We start from the raw sequence: 18,760 nt of genomic DNA, 5'->3' as shown, positions 1-18,760 counted from the left end.
TTCTGCTGAGAAAATCTCCTGATAGCTTAATAGGGGTACCTTTATTGTTTACTCTTCCTGCCCCCCGCCCCCGGCTACCTTTAAATTTTTCTTTATCATTGACTTTTGACAGTTTTAATATAGTATGGCTTGGAGAAGGTCTTTTTGCATTCAGAAAATAAGGTGTTCTGATAGCATCATGAATTTGTATATCCAGTTCCCTTCCCTAAATTTGGGAAGCTCTCAGGTATTATGCTCTTTTCTCTGGGAATGGGAATGGGAATACCCATTATTTCTCTGGGAATGGGAATACCCATTATTCTTAGGTAGGCATTTTTAATGAGGTCAGTTTTTTGTGTTTTTTTTTTTTTAAGTTTATTTATTCTGAGAGGGAGGGGAGGGAGGGGGGGCAGAGAGAAAATCCGAAGCTGCCAATGCACAGCCTGATGCAGGTCTTGAACCCATGAACCAGGAGATCATGACCTGAACTGAAGTCAGATGCTTAACCAACTGAGCCACCCAGACACAGATTACTTTGGCTATTTGGGGTCTTTTGTGCTTCCATACAAATTTTAGGATTATTTATTCTGGTTCTGTGAAAAGTGCTGTTGGTATTTTGATAGGCATTGCATGAAACCTGTGGATTGCTTTAGGTAATATGGACATTTTAACATTTGTTCCTCCCATCCCTTACCATGGAATATCATTCTGTTTGTCATCTCTGATTTCTTTCATCAAATTTATTATTGTCAGAGTACAGGTCTTTCACCTTGGTTAAGTTTATTCTTAGGTATTTTATTATTTTGGTGTGATTGTAAATTGGATTCTTAATTTCTCTTTCTGCTTCTTCATTATTAGTGTATAGAAACAGATTTCTATATATTGATTTTGTATCCTGCAATCTTACTGAAGTCATTTGTCAGTTCTGGTAGTTTTTTGGTGAAGTCTTTTGGGTTTTCTATATATAGTATCATGCAATCTGCAAAGAGTGAAAATGTTACTTCTTCCTTACCAATTTAGATGCCTTCTACTTCTTTTTGTTGTCTGATTGCTATGGCTAGAACTTCCAGTACTATGTTGAATAAAAGTGGTGAGAGTGGACATCCCTATGTTGATGTTGACCTTAGGGGAAAAGCTCTCAGTTTTTCACCATTGAGTATGATATTAACTGTTGGTTTTTTACATATGGCCTTTATTATGTTGAGGTGTATTCCCTCTAAACCTATTTTGTTGAGTTTCTATTATGAATGGATGTTGTACTTTGTCAAATGCTTTTTCTTCATCTATTGAAATGATCATACGGTTTTTATCCTCTCTTGTTTTGATGTGATGTATCACATTGATTTGAGAATAAAGAACCATTCTTACATTCCAGAAATAAATCTGAGTTGATGGTAGTGAATGACTTTTTTATTGTATTGTTTTAGTTTGCTAGTATTTTGTTGAGGATTTTTGCATCTCATCTTTGCGTTACAGATATTGACCTGTAGTTCTTTTTTGTGTGGTGTCTTTATCTGGTTTTGGTATCAGGATAATGCTGGCCTTATAGAATGAATTTGGAAGTTTTCCTTCCTTTTCTATTTTTTGGGATAGTTTGAGAAGAATAGGTATTAACTTCTTTAAATGTTTGGTAGAATTCACCTATGAAGCCATCTGGTCCTAGACTTTTGTTTGTTGGGAGTTTTTTGATTACAGATTCAATTTCATTGCTGGTAATCAGTCTGTTCAAATTTTGTATTTCTTTCTGGTTCAGTTTTGGGAGGTTATATGTTTCTAGTAACTTATCCATTTCTTCTGGGTTGTCCAGTTTGTTGGCATATAATTTTTCCTAATATTCCCTTGTAACTATTTGGTGTTGGTTGTTATTTCTTCTGTTTCACTTCTGATTTTGTGTCTTTTTTTTTTTTTAATGAGTCTGGCCAACAGTTTATTTATTTAATCTTTTCAAAGAACCAGCTCCTGGTCTCATCTGTTTTTTTGTTTTTAGTTCCTATTTCACTTATTTCTGCTCTAATCTTTATTATTTCCTTTCTTCTGCTGGTTTTGGGTTTTGTTTGTCCTTCTTTATTTAGCTTCTTTAGGTATGAGGCTGGTCTGAGATTTTTCTTGGTTCTTGGGGTAGGCCTGCATTGCTGCAAACTTCCCTCTTAGAGCACCTTTTGCTGCATCCCAAAAATTTTTGGACCTTTGTGTTTTCCTTGGTGTCCATCTATTTTTTGATTTTCCCTTTCTTGGTTGACTCATTCATTGTTTAGCAGCATGTTATTTAACCTCCATGTGTTTGTGTTCTTTCCAGATTTTTTCCTATGGTTGATTTCTGGTTTCATAGTGTTGTGGTTGGGAAAAGATGCATGGTATGCCTTCCATTTTTTTAATCTGTTGAGACTTATTTTTCAGCCTAACATGTGATCTATTCCAAAGAATGTTTCATGTGCACTTGAAAAGAATGTGTATTCTGCTGTTTTATGATGGAATACTCTGGATATATCTGTTTAGGTCCATCTGTTTCAGTGTGTCACTCAAAGCCAGTTTCCTTGTTGATTTTGTTTGGATGATCTAGCCATTGATTTAAGTGGGGTGTAAAAGTTCCCTATTATTATTGTATTATTATCATTTAGTTCCTTTTGTTATTTGCTTTAGGTATTTGGGTACTCCCATGTTGCATAAATATTTACAAGTGTTGTAACTTCTTGTTGGACTGTTTCCCTTTATGATTATACAGTACCTGTTTTTGTCTCTTGTTACAGTCTGTTTTAAGGTCTATTTTGTTCGATATAAATGTTGCTACCCTGGCTTTCTTTTCACTCCATTTGCATAATAAAGATTTTTCCATCCCTTTGCTTCCAATCTGCTGGTGTCTTTACTTCTGAAATGAGTCTCTTGTATGTGACATATAGATGGAATTTGCTTTCTTATCTATTCTGTCACTCTATGTCTTTGGATTGGAGCATTTAGTTCATTTATAGTCAAAGTAATTATTGATAGGTATGTACTTCTTGCCATTTTGATACTTGCTTTGTGGTGGTTTTTGTAGTTCTTCTTTATGCTCTTGCTCTTTCATGGTCTGCTGGCTTCCTTTATTGATAGAAATTCCTTTATTTTTTGCATATCTATTACTGTTTTTTGATTTGTGGTGACCATTAGGTTTACATATGACATCTTATGCATATATTAGTATTAAGTTGATGGTCGCTTAAGTTTATACCCATCCTTTTACTCCTCTCCCCTCCCACTCTACATCCTCTTACTTTGTGAATCCCTTGACTAATTTTTATATATATACTTAATTTTATTGCTTTTGTGCTTCCTACTTTTCTTACTTCTACTTAGGGTCTTTCCTTTCCCCTGTAACATTTCTTGTAAGGCTGGTTTAGTGGTGTGAACTCCTTTAACTTTTGTTTGGGCAACTCTTTATCTTTCTATTCTGAATGATAGCCTTGCTGGATAGAGTAGTCTTGGTTGCAGGAATATTTCTTTCAGCATTTTGAGTATTTGAATGTATTATGCCACTCTCTTCTAGCTAGAGGCACTCCTCTCTCCCCACTGTTAGGGATGTCTGATAAGTTGTAAATTAAAAGGAAAGAAAAACCCTCACGCTGTCATCAGGCTGATGTCCCTCAAGTTAATTTTTCTATATGCTGTGAGGTGAAAATCAAGATTCATTTTTAGTATGCCTATTCCATTAGTTCAACTCTATTTTCATCTTCTCCTTTAATTATATTGGTACTTTTGTCAAAATCTTTAACCACATATGTTCAGGTTTTTATTTTTATTCTATCCTTATGTCAGTACTATAACATCTTGGTTTTTGTTGCTGAATAAGAAGTCTTGACATCAGGTAGAAGGAGTCTTGAATTTTTTCTGCTACTTTAAGGTTGTTTTGATTATTATAGGTCCTATATAGTTGCATTTTAATATAATTTTAAAATATAATTGCATTTCTATATACGTACAAAATGAGACTGAAAATTTCTAATGGAAAAATTTATGGAATTTTGATTGGGATTGTTTTGAATTTATAGATCAATCTGAGAAGAAATGACATCTTCGTATTTAATTTCTTTATAAGCATGATTGTCAATACATTAGACTTGATCAATATTTAAAACTTCTCCTCTCCTAACGACACTTAAGAAAATGAAATCTAAAGACTGAAGAGAAAATATTCCTAAAATATGTATTAAGAAAGGACTGGTATTAACATATCAAGAAATCTTCCAACTCAAGATAAGGAAAAATATTAAACAAATACATGAAAAGATGTTCAACATCTTTAGTCACAGGAAAATGCAAATTAAAACCATAATGAGATATCATTATACACCCACTAGAATGACTGAAATTTAAAAAAATGATAATATCAAGTGTTGGTAAAGATGTGAAATAACTGGAACTCTCTTATACTGCTGCCATGAATATAAAACAATATAATCACTTTGAATAACAGTTTGGCAATTTCTTAAGTCTAACATATACCAACCATACAACCCAGCTACTCCACTCTTATTTACCCAAGAGACATGAAGGCATATGTGCACACACAAAAATCTCTACACAAATATTCAGAATAACTTCATTTGAAAGAGCCTAAAACTGAAAATAACCCAAATGTTCATTATCAGGTAAACACAGAAACAAACTGTAGTTCATCCATTAAATGAAATTCCTCATCAATATATAGGAATGAACTACTGGCACATGAACTACTGCAATAACATGGATGAATCTCTAAGTATGGTAAGTAAAAGAAGCCAGATAAAAATGAATCTATATTTATGCTTCCACTCATCAAATTCTAGAAAATACCATAAAGGACATAAAGTAGATCAGTGGTTGCCTGGAGATGGAACGGGAATGGATGATAAGGGGCATAAGGAAACCTGGGAATGATGGATATGTTCTTTATTTTACTGTGATGGTTCATGGAGATACATACTTGTATATGAAAATATTTATCAACTGTTTATCTGCAATTTATTGTGTGTCACTATCAGTAAAGGATAAAATAACAAAGGTCACATCTGTTCTATCATAAATCACTAAACTGGACAAAATATATAAAAGAACTGTTTCAAACAATGGACAACAGACAGAGCAGGACTGTTATCCCTGAGAGAAGAGAAACAAGTAAAGTGAACTCAATGATTGCTACTCCATCTTTTTGCCTGGATGCATTTTCCTAACAGGGAGGGGAAATCAATCAGAGCCCAGGATGCTAAATATGAAAAGACAGAGATGGGAGTTCATGGAGACTGACCAGTTGGCATGCAGGACAGAGCTCTAGAGAGAAGGGAGCTATACAGAAAAAGAGTCCATATAAATCCCCTTCAATATCTGTTTAGTATTAGGGCAAACACATCAGATGAAACTCATGCAGTTGAAAAAATATATATATAAATCAGTTTTAAACTGAACAATTCCCAGAGTTGTGCAGGGCAAGAAGTTCAAGTTTCATCCAACTAAAGCCATGAATTCTGAGTGGTCAACTAGGGCATTCAGTGTCAACAACAAAGAGGCTATCCCACATTACCATGCCTGAACTATCTCTTGAATGAAATCTATTCTGGCTCCACCATAACAGCCTATAAACAAGGCTCAAATTTATCAGACTGATCAACAAATAAATGCCTTACACTCATTGAAAAGAAAACAAAATTAAGACAGTCAACAGTGCAGTAATCATAATGTCCAGCATCCAATAAAAAGTCAGTAGACATGCCAGAACCCAAGAAGATGATCCCTAACCAGGGGAAAATTCAAATAAAGGAAATGGTAAGAGATGTTAAATTAGCAGACAAGGAACTTAGAAATCAAACTTATTTTTTAAAACCCACAAAGAAGTTTTAGAGATGAAAAAAACCAATGTATGAAATAAAATTTTCACAGGATAAGATTAACAGGGGATTAGACAGTACAGTAGAAAAGACTGGTAAACATGAAAGAACAAAAATAAAATGAATGAAAAAATAAAAGTTCAGTGACCTCTGAGGGAACATCAAGTTCAAAACTAGATGTAAATGAAGTCATAGAATAAGAGAGTGTAGAAAAAATATAGGAAGAAAAGTGGCCAGAATCTGCCGATTTGACTAGAAAATACACACATATAGTAACACACATCGTAATCAAACTGCTATAACCAGTGATTAAAAAGAAAATCAATAAACAATAAACAGGAAGGGATGGGCTGGGGAGGAATATCTCTTCCCTGCACCTCCATCGCACCTCACCTAGCATATCCTATCAAAGTTACCCAATTGCTTGAATGGTGCTAGACCACTAGACATGTATGTGGGCTTTAGTAAGTGCCACTACATAGCAAATGCCAAGGGCATGATACTTCAGACAAGGGGCTCACTGCAGCATCCCAAGGAGAGGCTCCTAGAGCTCTTAAGTACCAGCCCAAATCTGTTGGAGGTGGACTGGGAAGCCCTGGAAGGATAGACAGCCACCTAGGAACAGGCCATGTCCATCCCCTCCATTCTCCCAAACAGAGAAACTGAAAACCATGGCTTTCCCCATGCGGGAAAAGGCAGACCTGTAGCAGAAAAGTTTCTATCTGTCAACCTCTGGGTTATGGGGCCGGCAATCTTATGCTGCATCGCAATGAAAACTCTAATTTTCAGTTACAGGAGAAAATACCCATCAAGGTATTAATTCAAATCTAAATTAAGCCTGGGCACCTAAATCATATAGCCATCACTATGAGGGAGGTCTCTAACCCTAACAATACTGATTTGAGACTCCAGAGGAAAATGAATGAGCAGGCTGAAGAATCAAAAAAGAAAGCAGGCAAAAACCTTTGATCTTGGCCGCAGCAACTCTTACTCAACACATCTCTGGAAGCAAGGGAAACAAAAGCAAAAATGAACTACTGGGACCTCATCAAAACAAAAACCTTCTGCACAGCAAAGGAAACAATCAACAAAACTGAAAGGCAACCGACGGAATGGGAGAAGATATTTGCAAATGACATATCAGGTAAAGGGTTTGTATCCAAAATCTATAAAGAAGTTATCAAACTCAACACCCAAAAAACAAATAATCCAGGGAAGAAATGGGCAAAAGACATGAATAGACACTTCTCCAAGGAAGACACCAGATGGCCAACCGACACATGAAAAAATGCTCCACATCACTCATCATCAGGGAAATACAACTCAAAACCACCATGAGATACCACCTCACACCTGTCAGAATGGCTAACATTAACAACTCAGACAACAGATGTTGGCAAGGATGAAGGGAAAGAGGATCTCTTTTGCACTGCTGGTGGGAATGCAAACTGGTGCAGCCACTCTGGAAAACAGTATGGAGGTTCCTCAAAAAATTGAAAATAGAACTATCCTATGACCCAGCAATTGCACTAGTAGAGGTATTTATCCACGGGATACAGGTATGCTGTTTCGAAGGGACACATGCACCCCAATGTATATAGCAGCACTATCAACAATAGCCAAAGTATGGAAAGAGCCCAAGTGTCCATCGATGGATGAATGGATAAAGATGTGGTGTATACACACACACACACACACACACACACACACACACACACACACACACACACACACAATGGAGTATTACTCGGCAATCAAAAAGAATGAAATCTTGCCATTTGCTACTACGTGGATGGAGCTAGAGGGTATTATGCTAAGCGAAATTAGAGAAAGACAAACATCATATGACTTCAGTCATATGAGGACTTTAAGATACAAAACAGATGAACACAAGGGAAGCAAAGCAAAAATAATATAAAAACAGGGAGGGGGACAAAACATAAGAGACTCTTAAATATGGAGAACAAACAGAGGGTTACTGGAGGGGTTGTGGGAGGGGGGAAGTGCTAAATGGTTAAGGGGCATTAAGGAATCTACTCCTGAAATCATTGTTGCACTATAAGCTAACTAACTTGGATGTAAATTAAATAAATAAAAATATATATTAAAAAAATAAAATAAAAAGGGCACCAATTAGATCTTACGCCTCTAACAATATATAGGTTCTGAATTAACTTTAATATTTACTAAAATACATCAATTGGTAAAACTTCATGGACTCAATGCTGGGGCTCTAATTACAGTTATACTTGGTTAAATTTGAATATGGTACCCCAATAATCTAAATAGAAAAAATAAGTATGCCTCACTTTACAGCCTTACCTATCCCACTGCCAGAGTACCCATTGCGCTAAAATATTCCACAGTGAACATGAGTAATGAATTAAAACTAAAGTAAGTATTTGGCACTTACAAACTGGTCTGACAAAAGAGGACCCCACAGACCCATAGTTATAGTAGTTAATATGGCCCAATGAGGGTGAAAACAGGGCCTTCAAGTATGGAAACTTCATTCTTTACAACCCAATTGATTAATACTGGTTGGTTATTCCTACTGCTTCTCCCCTTCACAGCCCATTTTTGCCTGCTCTTAAACCCAGGAAAAGGACTGATACCTCGTGCTGGATTACTGCAATCTTAAATGCTGTGGTTCCTTCCTCGAAGGCCCCTATACTCAATACACAGTATTACTGAAATTCCTAATGCCATCAGTCAGAAACTGGCAACTATTTAGCTATTACAGATTTGGCTAATATATTTAATTTAGTGCCTATTCACATAGCTTCTCACCAGTTTGCCCTCACCTTTGAAGAACACAATACACCTCAACTAGACCACACTGCGGCAGTGTTGCCATCACAAATAACTTTGCAGACAAGCTCCTAACTGCATTTATCTTTCTCCAAAAGCATAGGTATTACCTTATTTTGATGACATCCATCTCCAAAGAGATTCACTTGATACACTCATTAAGGACATACAAAGTCCAACATTTTTTAGTCCTTTTTGGGTTCAGAAGGCAACACATTCCTCATTGACGAGTTCTGATTTAATCTCACAGATGCCACTACTTAGAAATGAGCCCATCTTAAATGGGGCTCCCTCCAACAAAGGCCCTAGAATCTAAACATATGAAAATCAACAGACACTTCCTTTAGTGCCTTTAGAGACTCCCCTAGAGAGGCTTTGACAACCTCCCCTCTTACTTTCTGGTCTCTGGACCACCTATGATGGCCTGAAGTTGCCCATAGGCTTCAGATGCAAGAAACTACCCTTCTTAGTCTCAAGCTATATACCAGTAGAGCAGAAATTGCTGGCCACGTACTGAGATATCCTGGAAATAGTGGCTCCTGTAGATCTCGAGCCTCTGTACCCAGCTGCCCATTACGTCTTGGGTCACAGAAGCAGCACCCCACAAGCGTAGCACTGCTATCGAGGCCTCCTTGTAAGATGGAAACAAACATGGGTTCTGTGACCTTAATTCCACTTGCAAGAGAAATGGCCTCCTTTGTTCTCAGCCCCTTGCCAGGTGTCACCCCTCCTCTAGAACCCTTAGCTACCTGTGGAGCTGCTTGGGAATAACCAAGTGAACAGTAGTGAAAGCTCACAGAGGGTACAGACGGTATCTCCACTACCATAAGTGAGGGAGCTGAGTGCCATGTTGCTTTCCATTAACCAGTGTCCCCAAGAAAGGATAGAACACAAGAGTCGGCAAAAGTGGCCAAACTTCAGGCAGTCATCATGCCCTGCTCAGCAAATGGCCCCATCTGCACCTGTGTACAAACGTTTGGGTCATTGCCTAAAAGTTGGTCCTGTCCCCTCATGGTAAAAAAACAAAACAAAAAACAGCCCAGAATCTCTTGCCTCATAGATACCCAAGATATAAATCAAAATCAAACATGCCTCAATATATACTAAAGGCCATAATACAAGGCCACACAAGACACACCTTATCCCTTCAGAGTTCCAGACGCTACTGATAGTAACCAAGACACATATTCCACTTGTCAAACTACACAATGATGGGCTCTTAGAAAAGGCATTCAACTGAATTTTTACCTTTCCAACAGGTCCCAGTTTACTGAGATATAATGGTCCCTTCAGATAACTTGTTTTTAAACTCTAGTCTGCAAATGGACCCCAAAATGGTCCCTATCTTGCCCCCAGCCTTATTCTCTCTTAATTTTTTTTTTTAATTTTTTTTTTAACGTTTATTTATTTTTTTGAGACAGAGAGAGAGCATGAACAGGGGAGGGGCAGAGAGAGAGAGAGACACAGAATCCGAAACAGGCTCCAGGCTCTGAGCTGTCAGCACAGAGCCCGACGCGAGGCTCGAACTCACGGACCGTGAGATCATGACCTGAGCCAAAGTCGGACGCTTAACCGACCAAGCCATCCAGGCGCCCCAATTCTCTCTTAATTTAAAGCTCCTTGGATAACTCACACCTTATACCAACTAAATAAACAATTTTCCAGTGCCTTTTCCTATCTTTATTTATTTTTTTAAATATATGAAATTTATTGTCAAATTGGTTTCCATACAACACCCAGTGCTCATCCCAACAGGTGCCCTCCTCAGTACCCATCTTTCCTATCTTTAAAGAGGGTAAGCCTAGCCTCTTTGTATGTGAAAACTCATTATATATGAGGCCCTTTGATAATGCCTCCCCTATCTTTAAGGATTTTCAATCCTGCCTCCATCCCATAAGGGCAAGAGGCTAGACTCCCCTGGAGAGGCTATGACAACCTCTTCTGCACGATCTTCCGGGGCCTGTTAACCACAGACTTTGTCAGGTCAGACATCTGCTCATCCCATATGGGACAATTTGAGCCAGAACTTCCACCACGCAAAAAAACCTTCAATATTCAGATTATAAAAAGATGGGTAGTTCTTCTGGGATCTCCCGCCAACCTCCTCAAGGACAGAAAACTTAGTTGTCCAGGGCCATTTCCACAGATATTGTGGACTACTAAGGGAGACAGAAAATTCCAGTTTGAAAATGAAAATCACACTGACAATAATAAAATCCATACTCTGTCCCATAATGATGAGACCAGACACCCCCTTCTGGTAACACCGCACTCTGGAGTAAAATTGGCAGCAGGCGATAAAAGCCCTTCAAGTGCAACTGCACTCCATCCCACTGGCCACTGGTCTTGTCACTTTTGGTCTGAGCGTTTGCTCTGCTCTGCAATCCGGAGGCCCAAGCCCTCCAAATCAGTCACTGTTTCAACCAAACAGAGCAAATGTTGAGGCCCACATGCCATCAGGTGTGGCTCATGCAAAGCTCTGCAGATCAAAGGCCCCGCAGCTTGCCCGCCAACAGTCGAACTGACACATAGAACAAAAGACCCCTAATGACCGGCTAAGGTTGAGGGCCTGCATGCACTTTAACGCTGCAGCTCCAGCAACCTCCACAGCGGATGTTTTGACTAGCAAACAACATGAGACTATATTAACGACACGCATCGAAATCAGGCCATACAATTTAAAATCTATTTGCTGCAGAACCCCTCTCTCATCACCCATCTGGGAAAACCCTTGGACTGCTGGGGATTTTTTAGATTTGGTCACCCTCACTTAGGGGTTTGATTGAACCAGCTGGGTTCTTGTACTCTAGCTCAATTACAGCAGTATCGTGGGTGCTGTCATCACTTTTGCTAGCCGTACACCCACAAAGCCCCTGCACTTAAAAGCCCTTGTACTGAAAAGATACTTGTAAGTTAAGCTCCCAGGCCCGACACTGCCTTCACATTCTACAAGCAGCTTGGTCTAACTTACACTCTAAGTTGTAGGAGGAATGTTTATAACCTTGACGCCAAAAAAAAAAAAAAAAAAATCCATTACAGTAGCCGATATCCTGTGATCAGTTTTGCGAATGTAAAATTAAGATGTTTATATTAAAACTGTTAGAATTAGTGACTTTAAAAGGATTAAATGGTTGATCAGATTTTCAGGATTTTACACTTCAATTTTATAGTTTCTATTCTCAGAAAATAAAACTCTCAAAGAACAAAAACACACAAACAAGAAACCATGACCCATACCAATGTGCGTGGGCATCTACTTGGAAAAGGATACACCAGTCTCTAGTCCCAGACCACACTGCTCTGGCCCAGTTCACCACTACAGAAGACATTGCCTCAGACACCATGACTCCCGTCCAAATCTCCGTGCTGAAGAGGAATGTACCCCAGGCACTGACACTACCAGCCAACCAATGTCCATGGGCTGTGTCTGCTAAGGCACTGACAAATGAGATGCGTGTCACTCACTGCTTTTCCTAACAGTAGGGATTCTGCTATGCTTCTTGATCTCGCTATTTACTGAGCCCACGATCCTAGTGTACTCCCTGCAATCCTCTGTGTTGCAGTGAATGAAAGTTTTTTCCTGGCCAGAGCTGTAAATAACAGAGTTCTGCCTTTTATCTCTCCGAGTGTTTTTGTGTCCCATCAACTTTAAAGATGAGTCTTTAAATCTTCTTTTTTTTTAAGTTTATTTATTTTGAGAGAGAGAGAGAGAGAGAGAGAGAGAGAGCATGTGCACACGTGTGAGCAGGCAGGAAGAGGGGGAAAGAAAGAATCCCAAGCAGGCTCTGTGTTGACAGTGACAAGGGGCCCAACCTCACTGTTCCTGTCAGCACAAAGCCTGATCCCATGAACTCTGAGATTGAGCCCTGTGTCACTGTCAACACAGAGCCTGCTTAGGATTCTCTCTCTCCGTGTCTCTGCCCCTCCCCCATTTGTGCTTGCTCTCTCTCAAAATAAATAAATAAACTTAAAAAAAAACAACACAATTAGCTGGGGCGCCTGGATGGCTCACTCAGTTGAGTTTCTGACTTTGGCTCAGGTCATGATCTCACAGTTCATGAGTTTGAGCCCTGTGTCAGGCTGTGTGCTGACAACTCAGAGCTTAGAGCTTACTCTGGATTCTGTGTCTCCCTCTCTCTCTGCTCCTCTTCTGCTCACACACACTCTTTCAAAAGTAAATAGACATTAAAAACAACAACAATTAAAAAAAGAAGGGCCTCTAAAAATGATCTAAGTTTCCACTATAAGGGGAGAAAAAGAGCAAATTAAACCCAAATAAGCAGAAGATAACAAAGAGTAAGATCAGGAAAAAAATGAGTCGAAAATAGACAAATAAAAAAACATCAACAAAACCAAAAGCTGGTCCTTTGTGGAGAGAAAGAAACTCTAAAGTTACTTCAGCCAGACAGATTGACGGACAAACAGAAAAGAAACAAATTTCCAATATCAGAAATGGAAGAGGTGGCATCACTACAAATCCTACAGATTTTATAAAAGATAAAATTTTCCACCAATAAATGTATTCCTTGAAAGGCAAAAATTAGAACAATTGGTTAAAAAAGAAACAGAAAATCTTAATAGCCCTAGGTCTGCTTGGGATATTGAATCTGTAAATTTAATATCTCCCCAAAAGAAAACTCCATGCTCACATGCTTTCACTGGTAAATTCTATCAAGCATTTAAGGGAAAAAAAACAAACAAACACACCAATCTTACAAACTCTTTTAGAAAAGGCAAAAGGAAAGAACATTTCTCTATCACATTAGTCAGCATCACCCTCATAAACATTACAAGAAAACTACAGACTATTCTTCATGGAAACAATGCAAAAATTCTTAACAACAACAACAACAGCAAAAAAGCAACAAAGGAAACCAAACTTACCGATTTCAAAACTTATTAGGCAACAAAAACAAAGGCAGTGTGATACTGGCATAAGGACAAATATATCAATGGAATAGAACTGAGGGTCAAGAAATAAAACCATTTGTTCACTGCCATCTGGTTTCTGACAATGGTGCCGAGAATATTCAATGGAGAAAGAATAGTCTTTTCAACAAATGGTGCTTATCAACAAACCAATGACACACATGCAAAAATAAAATAAAATAAAATTTGACCCTTACCTTGTACCATACACAAAAGTTAACTCAACATAGATCATATACCTAAATATGAGCTAAAACTATAAAACTCTTATGAGAAAACATAGTGGTAAATTTTCATGACTTCTGCTTTGACAAAAGATTCTTAGAAGTGACACTAAGAGCACAAGCAACAAGAAAAAAAAATTGTACTGAATCAAAATTAAAAACTTTTGTGCTTCAAAGGCTACTATAAGTGAAATGACAACCCACAAAATGGAAGAAAATATTTGAGAGTCATATATCTTCATATATCTGATAAAGGGCTTTTTACCTAGATAGAATACTTAAAAAAAAAAATTCTGCAACTCAATAACAAAAAGGTAAACAAAGCACAATTAAAAAAGCGGGCAAATGATCTGAATAGACATTTCTCCAACAGAGATGTACAAATGACCTATAAGCAAAGGAAAAGATAGTGCAATTAGTCATCAGGGAAAGGCAAATCAAAACCACAATGAGATACCACTTCATACCCACTAAACTGGCTAGAATCAAAAAGTCAGAGAAGCATTGGCAAGAAAGGGGAAAAAATCTGAACCTACATATGCTGTTGATAGAAACAGGAAATGAAGGGCGCCTGGGTGGCTCAGTCGGTTGAGTGGCCGACTTCGGCTCAGGTCATCATCTCGTGGCTCGCGATTTTGAGCCATGCATCGGGCTCTGTGCTGACAGCTCAGAGGAGCCTGTTTCAGATTCTGTGTCTCCCTCTCTCTCTGCCCCTACCCACTCGCATTCTGTCTCTGTCTCTCTCAAAAATAAACATTAAAAAAAAAAAAAAGAAATAGAAAATGAAAGTGGAAATACAGAAAAAAGTCTGGCAGTTCCTCAAGCAATTAAGCATTGAGTTACCATATGATTCAGCAATTCCACTCCTAGGTGTATACCCAGGAGAAATGAAAACATATTCGCACATAAAAACATGTACAGGGATGTTTATAACAGCATTATTTATAAAACCAAAAGAGGAAAACAAAATTTCCATCAACTGAAAATGGGTAATGTGTGGTATATCTATACAATGGAAAATCATTCAGCCATAAAAAGAAATGAAGTACTGATTACATGCTACAACATGGAGGAAACTTGAAAACATTATGCTAAGTAGAGAAAAGCCAGACATAAAAGGTAACACTTGATTTCATTTACATAAAATGCCCAGAACTGCCAAATCCATAGAGACAGAAAATAAATCAGTGGAAGGTGAGGACTGGGGGAGGGCCAGGGAAATGTGGGAGGAGGTGACATTTAAAGAGTACAGGGTTCTTTTTGAGGTGATGAAAATATTCTAAAATTGACCGTGACAATGGCTGCACATAGCCATGAAAGTACTAAAATCACTGAGTTGTGAAAAAAAAATCCTTAAAATTTTAGTAAGCCAAACCTAGCTGTATATATCTCTATCTCTATCTGTATCTTTATCTATATATCACAACCACGTATGAATTCTCTCTAGTATGCAACACCCTATTAACAGAATGAAGGGATCATCTCAACAGATGCAGAAAAAGCATTTGATAGAATTCAATATCCATTTGTAATAAAAACTCTCAGTACACTAGGAATAGATGGGAACTTCCTCAACCTCATCAAGGGTATAAATGAAAAACTCAAAAGTGACATTATACTTAATGGCAAAAAAACTGAATGCTTTTCCCCTAAAATTGGGAACTATACAAGAATATCTGCCCTCACTACTCCTATTCAACATTCTGATGGAGATACTAGCCAATGCAATAAGACAAAGGGGGAAACAGGCATTTAGATTTGTAAGGAAAATCTAATGCTACCTTTGTTTCCAGAAAACATGATGGTGCACATGGAAAACAGAGGCATCTACAACAGAGTCAATACAATTAATAAGTAAATTTAGCAAGGTCAAAAGATACAAGAGTCAGGCATCTGGCTGGTAAAATTGTGGGGCATGAGACTCATGATCTCAGGGTTGTAAGTTCAAGCCCTACATTAAGTGTAGAGATTACTTAAAAATAAAATCTTAAAAAAAAAAGATACAAGGGCTAATATACAAAAATCAATTATGTTTCTATGTACTAACAATGAACAACAAATACCATTTATAATAACATCAAAAATATTAAATACTTAGGAAAAAATTTCACAAAAAAATGTGTTATAATCTACACAATGAAAACTCTAACACATTGCTAGAAGATATTAAGGAAGGCCTATTAAATGAAGAGAAACACTAATTATGGATTAGAAGATTCAATATTCTTTGTAAATATGTCAGTTCTCCCCAAATTTAATCTATATATTCAACACACTTTCATTCAAAATTCCAGCATACTTTTTTTGTTCAAATTATCAAGCTGATTTTAAAGCTTACATGGAAATGCAAATAAGTGAGATTAGCCAAAATAATTTTGAAAAACATAAATGACAAATGGAGGAACTGTATTACCTGATTTTAAGACTTAATATAAAGATACAGTAATCAAGATACCACAGTGCGGTATTCATGAAAATACAGACATAAAGATCAATGGAACAGAACAAAGTCCAGAAATAGATTCACAGATATAAACTGATTTTTTTAAAATGTTTGTTTATTTATTTTTGAGAGAAAGAGAGACAGCATAAGCCAGGGATGGGCAGAGAGAGAGAGAGAGAAAGAGAGAGAAATCCCCAGCAGGCTCCACACTATCAGTGCAGAGACTGATGTGGGGCTCAAACTCATGAACTGCAAGATCATTCATGACCTGAGCAAAAACCAACAGTCACACACTTAACTGACTGAGCCACCCAGATGCCCATGTAAATTGATTTTTTAAAACAAAGGTGTTGGGGCACCTGGGTGGCTCAGTCGGTTGAGTGACTAACTTCGGCTCAGGTCATTATCTCACGGTTTGTGAGTTCGAGCCCCGCGTCAGGCTCTGTGCTGACAGCTAGAAGCCTGGAGCCTGCTTTGGATTCTGTGTCTCCCTCTCTCTCTGCCCCTTCCCCACTCATGCTCTGTCTCTCTCTGTCTCGGAAATAAATAAACATTAAAAAACATTTTTTAAAATAAAAAAAATAAAGCAAAGGTGTTAAAGTGATTTATAGGAAAAAGATAGCCTTTCAACAAGTAATACTGGAAAAACTGGATATCCATATAGAAAAAATATATCTCAACCCTTAGTTTATGCCATACATAAGTCAACTTGAAATGGACTTTATGTAAATGTAAAAACTAAAACTATGAAAGGCCTAGAAGAAACAAAGGAGAAAAACCTGTGACGTAGGGGTAGGCAAAGATTTCTACCTAGGACCAAAAATAACCCTGAACTTTCAAAGAAAAAAAAATGCTAAACTGAACTTTATAAAATTTAAAACCTATTTTTCAAAAGACACCATTAAGACAACGAAAAGGCAAAGCACAGACTGGAAGAAAATATTCCCAGTATATATCTGATAAAGGACTGGTATCCATAATACACAGAGAGATCTTACAATTCCTTAAGATAAAAAGCACAATTAAAAATGGAATAGATAATATCTGAAGACATAATTCACAAAGCTTTATCAGTGGTCAATACATGTATGAAAACATGCTTAATATCCTAGGTCAACAGGGAAATGTAAACTAAAGCTACGAGATAGTTCTGTACACCCATCAAGGCGGCTGAAATTAAAAAGACTGACAATACCAAGTGCTAATGAGTCTGTGGAGCAATTTTTACCCATTACATTGCTGAAGCAAAATGGTACAACCACTTGAGAAAACTCTGAAACAGGAAACTGGTTAAACACACTTTTACTATACACACACACACATGCCCTACACTGGATGAAATGACTTGATGTTCTTATAAGTATGTGCCTATAATTGAATCTCAGTTCTACCACTCGCTATATTTATGGTCCTAGGCAAACTGTTCTTTAGTTTCCACACATATACAACAGGAATAATAACAGTACCTACACCTTAAAAAAAAAAAAAAAAAGTACCTTCACCTAAAACATAACCTTGTAGAAATTAATTAATGCATGTAAATTACCTAGTAACAATGCCTAGCCCATGTAAGTGTTCAATTAACAGTAATTTCTGTGATGACTTATACTCCTATTTAACATGCCTGACACACAGTAAGCAGGTAATATAATTCCTCTAATGTTGTTATTTATGTTTTTCAAAATTATTTTTGGCTAATCTCACTCCTTTCCATTTCCACGGAAGTTTTAAAATCAGCTTGATAACTTCTACAAAACAGAATGCTAGGACTGTGAAAGAAAATGTGTTGAATACACAAACTACATATGGGGAGAACACACATAAGTTACCTTATTGAGGCACCTGGGTGGCTCAGTTGGTTGAGCGTCCAACTCTTGGTTTCGGCTCAGATCATGATTTCACAGTTCATGAGTTGGAACGCTGCACTGGGCTCTGCACTGACAGCATGAAGCCTGCTTGGGATCTTCTCTCTCCTTCTCTCTGCCCCTCCCCTGCTTGTACATGCTGTCTCTCAAATAATAAATAAAATTTTTAAAAATAGTTATTTATTTTTGAGAGACAGAGCATGAGTGGGGGAGGGACAGAGAAACATGGAGACACAGAATCCGAAGCAGGCTCCAGGCTCTGAGCTGTCAGCACAGAGTCGTCCGTGGGGCTCAGATCCACAAACTGTGAGATCATGACCTGAGCCGAAGTCGGATGCCCACTGACTGAACCACCCAGGTGCCCAGGCTAAAACTCTTCTAAACCCTTCTCGGAGGTGACTCTCTAGTTAACAGAATGAAAACAAATTTCTGTAATATATAATATTAATAATACTAAGATTTCACAGCTTAACCAGGACAGTTCTGAAAGCTCTGGATAAAAGCTCCTGAAGCTGACAAAGAAGTCCCCCTTTGCCCATTCCTGAGTGGTTCAACTATATAAAGTCATTAACCACTAGTTAACTAGAAAATCACACTAATCAGAGCATCTCACCCGCGCTGGCAAAAGATGGGGTCTCTAAAACCGAAATAACATGTGTTTGAGCAGTGATGAGG

At 37.7% G+C, this 18,760-nt stretch overlaps 1 protein-coding gene across 2 annotated transcripts in view; it reads right to left on the bottom strand.

The window, feature by feature from the left end:
• Positions 1 to 18,760, bottom strand: part of SLTM (SAFB like transcription modulator) — a 127,905-nt gene that overhangs the window by 62,618 nt on the left and 46,527 nt on the right. The window lies entirely within an intron of this gene.

The sequence above is a fragment of the Panthera tigris genome, chromosome B3 (assembly GCF_018350195.1).
Source record: "Panthera tigris isolate Pti1 chromosome B3, P.tigris_Pti1_mat1.1, whole genome shotgun sequence".
NCBI classification, from domain to species: Eukaryota; Metazoa; Chordata; class Mammalia; order Carnivora; family Felidae; genus Panthera; species Panthera tigris.
Note: the sequence above shows the minus strand (reverse complement) of the source record. Positions and strands in the feature narration are given on the sequence as shown.